Raw genomic sequence first — 12,803 nt, 5'->3', positions numbered from 1 at the left:
AACCAAAATTTGGGTGTCATTTGTTGACTTATGAGCTAGTTACACAGCTTTCGATTCTTCGCTATGTAAAAACGCTTTTGTTTACATTTTGAATGTGGAGGTAAAAATTCCAGTTTAAGACCTCAAATGAATGTGTTGATCGTGAGGAACTGTTTATTTATGCTTAAAATAATTAAGAAGATAGACAAATTAGCTTGACAAATATTTTTTACTGGTATATTGAACCTATGTAAACAAAAACAAGGCACGAGCCTTGTTTATAATACGAAGAATTGTGAGCCCTGTATCTTGCTTAAAACCTTTTGCCTGGCACCCAAATTTCATTTGATCATTAGAAATGCATTCCTAAAGCATTGTAAATAATAAAAACAGAAAAAAAATTGACCAAAATCGTGACAATGCCCCTTTTATGATACGATTTTATCATTAACGGTTAATAGTTTGACCACTAATGCAACTTTATTATCATTAGTGGATACTGTATCATAAGAGTTGTAATTTGCTAGTTGGTTTTGTGAAAAATGATACACGTTTTCATGGTAGATTTGTCCTATAATGCTAAACAATCTACCTGATAGATTTTTGTACGGGTGAAAACTGCTTTATAGCCATTTTTCCTGGGATGGCTAAGAGGCAATTATTTACAATACCAATTTGAATCATGAATATGAATTGTTTTATACTTAAATTTTATATGAAATTGATCAAATGGTAACAACACATTTTAATCGAAATCCATAATTTGTTATTTTTCTAGTAAACACATGTTATTTATAAATAATAAATCCAACGGATTATTTTGCATTGTCAGTTTATTGAGTGTTGAAATCGAACATTTCAATAACATAATATATCGAATTTTATTTTTGGATTGAAGTTATGTTTTTACTAACATTTGATTCATCGGCTAAGTGTGAAATTGTAAGGGCTACAAGAATATATTTATCATACGCATTCAGCCTTTAAAAAGATTCATTTCACGATTTCTGTCTGTGCAATCAGTTCGACCATCCGGGAAGGTCAGGGATTTCCAAGTGGCTCTTAAGGCTGCCTTCAAGTGTTTATTTTAAAATCCATGTGGTTTATTTGTGACTGTAATGCAAGTACACCTCAAAGATACACATTTTTTGATTAATAATGCCATATCAACGGTTTTGAATCATTAAATCAAAATTTGTAGATTAAGTCCAAAAATTAACACATCTAGAATTCTTTTCCAAAGTGTGTATTTCTTTTTAAAAAGTAGTAACAGAAACTTCTGTTGGAAGAGTGAAAACTATTCTTGAAACAGGAGAAGTCATCATAAAACACCAAAAGAAATATTGACCAAAATAAAGGACATGAAAAAATGAAGAGCCACTTTGATGACGATAATTCAAAATATAAACCATTTCACAAAAGTAAGTTAACTCTTTATAGACGAATAGTCAATAATTGTAATAGTATTGGTGTCGCCTTAATTAGATTTTGTCATCATTTTAATGTAAATTTCAACATAGCGTGATTTTATTTTAATGAGCGTTAATGGACATCATTGCTATCAAACTGAAATTAAGTACGGAGTATCACACCAAAATACAAATATCGAGCTTACTGTATTGGATAATATTAACTGAATTATTTCAAATAAAATTGTATAAAATTAACGCTTTTCGTTATGTTTTAGTCTCTGTTTCATTTTCGCATGCGATATCAAACATAATAATAATAACAAAATTAAAAAACCCACAAAAACATTTATACTATCTTACACTGTGAAGTATGGAACATAAAAAGAGCAAACCTTTTTTTTTTTAGAGACTACAATGAATATAAAATGCTTTGCATGTAGAAGACACTTCCTGCAATTTTACTAAATTCTAAAGCAAATAATTATATGAAGGAGTAGTTTGGACTGTAAGTTGGTAGGCACAAAGGGGACACGAGTCTTTTAAATTCATCCACTTCTGTAAGCACTCTCTGTGATAAAGATGGCCACACGGAGTGATTTTTGCAGACGACATATTTTGATGACAGATTGGGCAAATATCATCATAGGCACAAAGTTTTTCCAGAGTTGCCGTTGGAATGGAATCTATTTTTTTTCTGGCGGCTTTTCTTAAAATCAAAGCTTCACGGCCATTTTGAAATCTATCCCAGAGACACCATAATTGTAACATCAGGATTGGAGTTTGAATCCAACTAAATCCATTGGTTTTTAGTAACCATAATCCACCAAAAGCTATTATGACAGATCCTAGATAATCCAGTACTGCCACAGAGGACCTTAGGTAGAAGATCATTTCATCGAGATGTTCAACGCAATAAATGACATCATACATGAATATAACATAAGTCAACATCGAGCAGAAAATTTGGACAGTATTCGAAAAACCGATAATCAGCAATGGATATGTTTCCATGGCGTCAGGAACCAGCTGATTGACCACGTGTAAAGTGCATAACAAGAGTGCGAGGAAAACAGAATACATTCCAAGAGCTTTAATGTGTTGAAATACTCTTGTGACTGGCGATGCTCCAAAAGTAAGGATTTTCAAATTAAGTAATTGATAGGTATTAGTAAGAAAAAATGTAGCGGAACAAAGAAATATAATTCTCAGAGTGAAGGCTTTGTTTAACATATGTTGATGGTTGTTTGTAGATTTCATATTTAATATTTCACCTTCAACGCTCATCACAATCATTATCGTTCCATCTATAATTGCATAACCAATATCATTTATAGCCTTCATTCTTTTGCCACAAAGAAAAAAATAAGCATGTGTCGGGTATAGTACCACACGTACGATAATGCAACGCTTGTTGCGAACAATCCTATATACGTGTTGCAGCATTTGCCAATACACAGGAAAAAAATTGTTATCCAGTTAAGGCTTGTCAGATTTGCATCGGCATTCGGTGTAAGGTAATAAAAGATATTGAAAGTAAACGAGGCAAGCCAAAATAACAAAAGTTGGTGCTGTACAAATAAAGAGTGAACAAGAAGCGCCACAACAGACATCCATGTATTCTCTCGGCGAATCTCTTCAATCAAGTACCTGAACGCCAATTTTACCATACGTGCTACAAAACACAAAGGATATATTAGATAGCAGCAAAATAGCATTGCGTTCGCCAAGTAATCGACGTAATGAATGAACGTTACAGGCAACTCTAAATACATAATAATGATTGGAAAACATGACATCACTATTAGGATTGTCTCAATTCCTTTCTCTCTTAATATAAGCTCTGCAAGAAGACCAGATACACAAGTCAGCGCTTTCATTACATGTATATCTATGTCATTGGTCTTGTTTCCACATGATTTTTCATCAGAGATCTTTTGAATGTTTTCATTATAACTGGTTAGAAGGATAAATCCAATAATATTCTCGAACAACTCAAAGAGCTGGTCCTTGGGTAGACATATTAAGAGTGTGGCCCCAAAGAGAACTGTATAAAAAAGATTAAAAATCTGTCAGAATTTGTCACTTTAAATAAATGAAAAATTCAATAAAAAAGATTATTACAATTATTTTTTTTCTCTTCTTTTTGATCAAAGTAACAAAGTATTTTATAGATAATGACATACCAGTCACTGCTACATGTTTTTGTGACCAAACCTCCCCTTCAGATGACTGAAGCCATTTCTCCAACAGAAAGAATGCCGGGAGTCTCAGTATGGCCGCCAGACATGCAAAAACGTAATCTTGCTTTATCATGTCTACTTACTATTTATCAACCATTCAAAACTTTTCTAATTGCCTTGAAACGTTTGTTCTCACGTTTGATGTTAAAAGAAAGGAGACACAACTTATGAAATAAACTTGGTTTCTGTAAATTGGTTAACCGGAACTACGTTTTCTGTTTAGTTTTAATAATGATGTTCGCACATATGGTTAAAAATGGAATGCTGACTTCACGGTATATAGATAAACGTAAAACAGCCGAGGTCATTCGTTCTAAGCCATTGCGTCGGTATTCCAAGGGCAGGGCAATCTCAGTTTAAAATCTTTTGTGACTACTTTTCGGTTGTAAAATAAATAAACTAGTATCGTTGTTTACAAGTGTTTTATGCGTTGTTTTTACAGACATTTTATTACAGCACAATTCTTTATTTCATTATCGCTTACTCATTGTTGCAAACATGTAAGAATAACTGATTATCCACCAAAAATCTACACCACTGCACTGTGTAACAGGTGTGACAGCAAACCGGTGTCTTATGGGTGAACAAAATCCATTCGTCAACTCTGAACTGATAAACACCACCTAATAAATGAAAATAATGGCTTACTCTAAATGTAGTATATTGCCAAAAATAAGACAAAGTTCAACCAATCTAATTAAAATTAGATCCTTCACGCTCTCGTTTTTGATATGTCGCGACATATCAAAAACGAGAGCGTGAAGGACTGAAGTTCAACAGCTGTTATTTTTGTCTTGAATAATTAACAATCCAAATCCAATTAATATGCATACCTCTGATAAATGTTCAAGTGATCTGCAAAAAAAACAACTTCCTACTCTAAATTTGTAGGAGGAATTGTCAGTATAATTGAAGTACCCTTTAAGCAGCCGCCCACCCTCCCTCCCGCCGGAATTCTTTTTTTCCTCTTCAAAACCTGGTTAAACACTACATATCTTTTTTTGAAGGTACAATAAATATTAATTGAAAACTTTTTATAATGATTTAAATAAATGAGAAAATTAATATCTAAAAGTGTAGTAATCTTTCATGAAATAATTTATCTTATTTCTAAAAAAAATTGAAAAAGCTTTTTTGAGTTTCATTAAAGGCTTTTTTATTTAGTTATGTAGGAAGTGGCATATTTATTATTGTTTGATTCTCTTGATGATTTTACAGTGTTTTATGAAGAACTAATCATTCTGTTCATAGGATATAGAACAATAAGATACTACCAGCTAGGTTAATAGTCATTGGTTGACAGTCGTGATGTTAACAGACGAAAAAAGAACCAATAGGGTACTAGAGACGAGGATCTGAATACTTATTTAATACAGGTGTAAATAATTTTATATGGCTAGAGGGCACAATACAATAACAGTTCAAATAATGAATATAGATTGTTATCACATTGGATTTGTTATTAAAGTATCATAATGATAAAATCACACACAGTTCAATCAGAATACACATTTTGTTAATATGTTTTACGGTGCGCCCGTTGGGGCAAGTGCTGCATGTGATCAAACAATGAATAATGATAAATCAATAAAATAAATTCAACAACGTAAATGAATTTGATTACAAAATAATATAAAACATACCTATTTTTCAGTAAATTATCATTATTCATAGTTTATAAGATTTGTTATTTATTTATAAGTAGAACAATAGTTTTATCTCAGATACAATGTTGTTGAATAATAAAGATTTTAATATAAATTGTCATTGCACTCTTTTAAAGTTATTGGAACGTTAGTTCATCCCCTTTTTTTGCAGTAGACATTTTTTCTTAAACTTACAGTAGAAAATCGACTTATCATGGAGTTGTCCCCTTCACTTTTTAAAAAATTCATTGGTAATTTTTTTTATTTACGCTTAAAAATATTTGCTTATCATAATATGTTTTACGGTGCTACCGTTCTGGCGAGCGCAGCAGGAATTACACATACCTTGCATCATTGTCAACTTATAGTTTTATTTAGGTATCAACGAACGTCAAAGAATTTTTGAGAGAGTATTGCTCTACAATAAGCATGCCAAAGGTACTAATTTTAATGGTTATGATACATACAGCGCAACCCCCTTCCCAGAGAGAGAGAGAGAGAGAGAGAGAGAGAGAGAGAGAGAGAGAGAGAGAGAGACAGAGAGAGAGACACACACACAGAGACAGAGAGACAGAGAGACCGGTACCTGTTTGTAGGTGTGTAATTTCCCACTTTTAAATTTAATGATCTGACGATATGCAATATCTACATAGTTTTTTAAGCTGTTTATTTTTTCATTTTATTCCTTTTTATTTATTTCAAAATGTCCTATTGTTTATTTCCTCCCTACTCATGCATGCACAATTAGCATAAAAATGGATCGATATGACAGTAAAGTATGGCTCTTGCTAATATATATACATAAAATCTCTATATTAAAAAGATTAAAAACAAATCATACGTCAATGGGGAAGGTATCGCAGTCTAACCTGAAATAACTAGTACACGCATTACAGATGTTTGATCCACCTCTAAATTTATCGCGGGAAATATAGCGCGAATGCACCGTGACGTCACCCATGACTTTGTTCGTCTTTGTTTACGTTTCTCGACTCAATACGGAGGTATGGAAGCATGTAACAAATCTTTTGAGTCTCGCCAAAGCATATGCAATACTCAAAACATGTCTTCAGGCTTTAAGTGACTGTAAATTACGAGTTAAAAGTCGGCCATTTTTGGCATAGCACCACGGGTGAAAACATTAGAGAGCATTATGGGACGTAGACAAAAAAATTTGTTTGATGAACTCTAGGTTTAGTTCGTTCTTTTTCCCGCGCACACTGGTTTTTAGAGCTCGCTTCGCTCGCCGGCGCTGCGCGCCGGCGAGCTGCGCTTGCTATTTAAGGAACATGGAGTTGCCCCCCCCCCCACCTTGGAATTGGGAGCATGTAATAAATGGAAGTGAAAATAAAGAAACCATTGAACTGCTTAAGAGCTGAAGGATTAGAATTTTCATGATTTTGAGAATTATCCTTTTTTTCTTTTTGCTTGTAACGATTTTTTGGATGAGGCTGCCATTCACCCACCCACCCCATTAAAAAATTATTAAAAACGAAGCTACGTGTACGTTCCAGGTAATTACCGCAATTATAGTGAAAAAGATAAATGTGAGCATTCATCCAAATCAGTACAAGTTACAATTGTTTCCTATATCTAAAGCAATGTCCTCATTCTTTAGCTTTGCAAGATTTTGAGAACATTTTGGTAATTTCAGCAGATTTACAATAACTTAGAGTTAGAGTAATATCCCCTTAGTGTGACGTCAAAGTTCACGTTGGTTAACAATCGCAACTTCTCGGGCTTTTCCAGCTTGCTGCAAAGGCTCGAGAAAATGCGATTGGTTGGTTAAGTGTCGTCTACTCATTAAAACTCCCCTGAGAAATAAAAGTACGCGATGTATACTGTTTTATTGAAGTTCTTAAAATAACACATGCTTTGATTCTCACGAGACTGTGAGGTTGGAAACCATTGGTACTTGAATTGTGGGTCAAAATTTACAGACGCCGAAAAAATATATCGGATCAATTTGTAAACCTTTGTGACGTCACTCGATTATTTTTGATTGAGAGTGTACTGAGGTGAACTTTCGAGCTAACATTGACTGTATGTCGGATACATCGTTATTGTTTTTATTGTCTTGCTGATTCTCGTGAAAGTGTGAAGTGATAAAAATTGCCATGATAACAGGGAACTGCTGGGACGATTGAAACAATGCATTACTAGTCCGATTTATTGACGCGAAAAAAATCCGTTGAATGAATGTGCAACTATAGTCTGTCCCAAGATATTTATGCAGCACTAATGGACAATTTTTAATAAAAATACACATACCTGTGAAAGAAATGCAATTGAAATAGTTGACAGGAATAATTTCAAAGATAATTCATTGACACATTATCATCTTCCATCATCTTTTTATCATCTTTCACTCGGAAAAAATAGGAACGAAAACAGATTCCTTACGAAGATTTATAATGGGGAATGTTTACATCTTTTTCTCCATTCTGAATACATTCGGAATACTTCGCGCAATTTTTCAACGTTATCAACCGGGCTTGCTGTAATACAAAATCCCCGTAAACATCACACTTTTTAGCATTATATTTAAACCTGACAAGCTAACAGGGGCGTTGTGACTGAAAAATCTTGGAAAGTTTTCATCCTTTTGAATGAACATCGTTTGAACCCTGAGGTATTTATAAAAATATCAAGTAATTAAGCCAAATGTGTATCAAAGATATCTTGGTACAGAGTATATAGTCCGAACTTTCTATTCACACACGCCTTGCCGGTAGAGCTCGCTTCGCGCGTGCGCTGCACGCCGGGGAGCTTGGCTCGCTATAATTATAGTTGACATGTTATTTGCACTTATACAACGTACATGTTTCTAATTCAACATTTTTGTTCAGATTTTATGCAAAAAATATCAAATTTAACTCTGTTTTTTTTTTTAATTTGATTCATCGGGTAATTTAAGATTGTAAGGGCTATAAGAATATATTTATCAGATGTATTCAGTCGTGCCAAAAATCGACCTAGAATATAAACCGAAAATTATAAAACATATGACAATAGTTTCTTTTACGATTTTCTCAGTAAAATCAGTGCGACCATCGGGGGACTCATGAGGTTTTCCAAGTGCCTCTCAAGATCTCTGTAAAGTGTGTTTTTGAATCCCCGGTTGCTACTGTGGTGTAAGTACAACGTACACCCCAAGGATACACTTTACTGAGAACAAAATGTATTTCAATGACAATAAGTTGCTGTTTCCAATTATTCATTTAAGAGGGCTGGATGGTGATGACATTTTTTAAGACTATAATGATCTCCTAAAGAGAAGAGCTCTGTGTAAAGGTTCGGGAAACTATTCGAAATTTAAAGTTAAATATATAAAGTATTTCTTCATACATAGTTTATATGAAGTTACATTAGAATAATTGCATTAACTTTCTTTCCCCCTATTAAATTGCATTGAAGGAGCAATAATTAGACATAACACAGACGACCAAATCTGGTGAGTATGAAAACAATCCTTATTCAGTATTTCTCAAAAAACAAGACTAACTCTCCTAGCGACTCCAAATTGGATGACGGCCTTATATAATACTTACTCTGATCAGCACACCGTTGCAGTTTGAGACAGCATTTTTCAAAATTTAATGATTCAATGCTTGAATATCATATCTAACAAAAATCAATGAATAACTTAAATCTTTTGGCTAATTTGTTGGCCACCAAAATACATGAAGCCTCCATAAATAGTTTGATAAATATACATGTTCATGTACCACAAATGTTGCTATAATTTGATATGTATTGAATGTATGCTAAATTTTGGCCCCGGGTAGTCTTAGACTTAAGTCAAATTTTGTACACTGTCTTATTGTTATTTGATTAAAACATTGATAAAATAAAACGTTAGTAAAATGTGTCTCTATATATTACTTTGAAAGTTAAAAATTTTACGCGTTGTTTAATGGTGTATTATTATTTTATGAATGATTGAAAATTTGACTTAAGTCTAAAAATTCTTCAAGACCCTGAGGTCAGGTTGATTGTTACGAAATATGGGTTCTTCGTATATTGAAAATCTGAGATAAATCTGTTAATGATAGTAATTTTATTATGATTTTCCATTTCGATTTTTTTTTCAGATAAGATTAATCGTTCAAGTGTGCTTTAATAAATACATATTATTGTTTTATAGCTTATTAGATCCTCAGTGTCGTTACAATTTCCAAGACACCAAGAGGGACAATGTTGTCCACTGGCACAGAAGACTGCGGGGATACGATTGGCGAATATGTTGCAATTATTGCCAAGGAGTTTGTAGTGTCCGTATTGACACCTATAGTTCCTGGCACATCCCTTGATGCAGTCGAGACTCAGTTAACTGTATCCAGCCGGCGAGCTTTCCAGACCCCCAAGACATCTTTGAGAAGCTACCCTGTGCGTTCCGACGTAGGCCTTTGAGTTATCTTAAAATAAATATTAGCCATATCTTAATTCAAGATTAATACTGCGTAAAGATATTTCCATAAAAATGTCTCTGCGTTCATAATTATTCATGTGAATGTATTTAAATTTAAGTGCAATAAAGATTATTTTTTCCATCATTAAATTGTCAATCAGGAACTATTAAAATATTACTCAATACCGGGGTATATTATTATTACTCCTAATTAAATGTTAATTTTTTTTTAAAAGTAATTTTTAAAAATCTACACACATAGCTTAACCAAAATTCAACACAAAATTTTGGGGTCTATATGCTTCATTTGGTGCTACGGTGCGTTTGATATGACCTTTCTGCAGTGGAAGTGCAGATTGCACATACATTGCTTTTTTCTCTTTATTTTTTTTTTATCGGAATGAACCAGGACATCAAATTTATACTATTTAGAATAAATAAAATTAGAATTATCATAAAGAAAAATGTTACCATTTCTTCCTCTCAATAATATTTTACCTCTTTGCAATGATAAAACGCTATCTTTATCCAATTACGATTCAACATGTAATGAGATTATTTTAAAGTCTCAAACTTTTTCTCAAATTATGATAGACTTGTCAGAAAAATCTTATAAAGAAGAAGGTACAGTTTCTTTTGATATTTGTCCTAAAATTCAAAAGTTGTTTAAATCTCATGAAAATACACATATACTATCTTGAACATGTGTGGATATGAAATGCCAAGTTATAAACTTTTTTCTTGTTTCATAAAATAATAATGACTTCAACATTTTGGCACATTTCTAAGATCGAGTCAAAAATGATGAAAAGTAGCATATTTTCTCATAGATTTTTAGAGAGGAAAATGTGTCTGCAGCCGTTGCCCACAACAAAATTAACATATTTTATGTGTTTTAACATGATAAAGTTATAATGTGAGTTTCATCGTGGGCGACGGCTGCGGACATAGTTTCTATTTAAAAAACCGCCGAGGAATTGGTGTCTTCTGCTCAGTTTTATAAAATTTGCGGGAAAATGCACTGTTTGTTACATCACAATTGCCCTTGTGAAAGTCTAAACAGGTAACTATTTATAGATTCTTAGTTAATGGGCATTTTTGTATATTTAAATGTTTTATTTCCATTTTTTTGGTGATATTTTAAAAACACTCTTAAAAGGGCAAAAAATGACCGAAACTGTACCTAGTTCTTCAGAAAATAAAACCAAAAATATGGGTCTATTATGTAAAATTTGAGATATAGCATGAAATAAGCTAGTTTTAGGCAAAAATAGGGATTCATTTTTCTTTAACTTTTATGAAATGTATGTTAGATTTGCCAATATGTGTCGATGGAAATATTGAAAATTGTAAAAATATGTTTTTCGTAACAAAATGAAGATAATTATTCTAATGTACAAACTATTAAGAATTTTTGTTTGCATTGAAAATAAGGAAGCTAAAGTGACGGTACTCTAACACAACTGAGTTATGAAAAATGTTAATTTTCTTAATATAAAATCCTTCCGCCACAAAATATGGTCCCCAACTAAACTCTGTATATATGTAATTTTTCCTAAACTATTTTATTTAATATAGTTTTATTGGCATTATAAAATATGACTTTATGTGTAAATAAATGTATGATGCATAGTTTGAAGAATAAAAGTGATCCAAAATGGCTACCCCAAAATAGAGGAACAAACCTCTTTAAATCCGCGTTCTTCATCATGATAAGATAGGAAGTATTTGATTTGGTATTAAAAAAAAGCATTTTCTCTTCTTTTTCGAGTCAGACTTATTTCAAGATATTGCTAATAGCATTTAATCAAATTAGAAGAATCTAACAACTTTTTCTGTACTTTAAAAAATAATAAATAAAAAATAAGATTTTATGTAAAAAATTGATATGCTTCTAAATTAAGAATAGAGAAATAATTATGAAATGTAATGAACACGATCGGTGTTCAAAATTAAAAGTCCAAAGGAAAAATACAATATAGAAGCCATGCAAACACTGACTTCTACAAAAATTAGAGGGAGGATTGGTGCCATGGAGAAGTGAGCTTGCTCTGCTTATCGGTCACACCAGCCGTGTGCTCTTTGTCGTAATCAGGTAAACGGAAAATCCGTAGACAATTCGGTTATTAATAATGGCCCTAACAATAAGTATGAAAAACGTCAGTCAGCATTCGACCTAGTAGAAGATTGTATTTGCTGACAAGATCGTTGTATCGGCATAAAACTTACAAAATGATGACTTCCATCGAGACTGTTGATAATATTGTTTTATCAACTTGTTTGTCAGTGGCTTGTCTCGTTTTAGACATTGTTTATATCTAGAGCATGCCTTTGCGTTAGAATCAAATGAGAGACAATAATTCCATATGAAGGTGATGAAGGTATATTGCTACATAAGTAAGGAAAATTGACGATAGGAAAATTGAAGCCATCATGTTTATCATAAAATTTTAATGTTAGGTTACCATTAATGTCTTTTTCTAGTAAAATATCTAAACATAAATCAGATGATTCAGGCTCTATGGTATCTTTTATTTCAAGTTCACAGTGATATATCGATCTGACGTAAGAATGGAAATATCAATTGTTAATTGATAATTCATCGTTAGTGTACCTAAATGTCCAGTGAAGGTCACAGGGAGGGATTTTGTTTCGTGTACAAGTCTTTGAAAACATTTCTGCTTCATATGAGTATAGAAATAGATCTGCTAACAATGGAGCGCAATCGGTACCCATGATAATACCAATAGATTGTTGGAAGACGTGATTTTCAAAAACTACATAGATGTCAATCACAAAAGCAAGCATCTTGTTTATATAATCCTCAGAGTACTTTTGAACGCAGTCCAATGGTTTTTAAGAAAATAGTTGTGTAAATGACAAACAAACAGAGTTTTGTTTAATTATAAATAATGTATTAAGCAATTCACTTCATGAAGTAAATAATGAAAAAACAGTGTATACTTACGTTAACGGTTTATGGATGCATCGGCGAAGACGAGAAGCCTTGTTGGTATGGTATCAACGTTCTGGTATTTAATTATCTATAAAAAAGTCATAAAGTTTGACTTTTGGGGTTTTTAGTTAGGATTTGTTTAAGGCGTTTTTGTTGGGA

At 32.6% G+C, this 12,803-nt stretch overlaps 1 pseudogene; it reads right to left on the bottom strand.

The window, feature by feature from the left end:
* Window positions 1–860: 860 nt before the first annotated feature.
* Window positions 861–4,362, bottom strand: LOC128180106 (RING finger protein 145-like; annotated as a pseudogene).
* Between the last annotated feature and the right edge of the window lie 8,441 nt (window positions 4,363–12,803).

Source organism: Crassostrea angulata, chromosome 4 (assembly GCF_025612915.1).
Source record: "Crassostrea angulata isolate pt1a10 chromosome 4, ASM2561291v2, whole genome shotgun sequence".
NCBI classification, from domain to species: Eukaryota; Metazoa; Mollusca; class Bivalvia; order Ostreida; family Ostreidae; genus Magallana; species Magallana angulata.
Note: the sequence above shows the minus strand (reverse complement) of the source record. Positions and strands in the feature narration are given on the sequence as shown.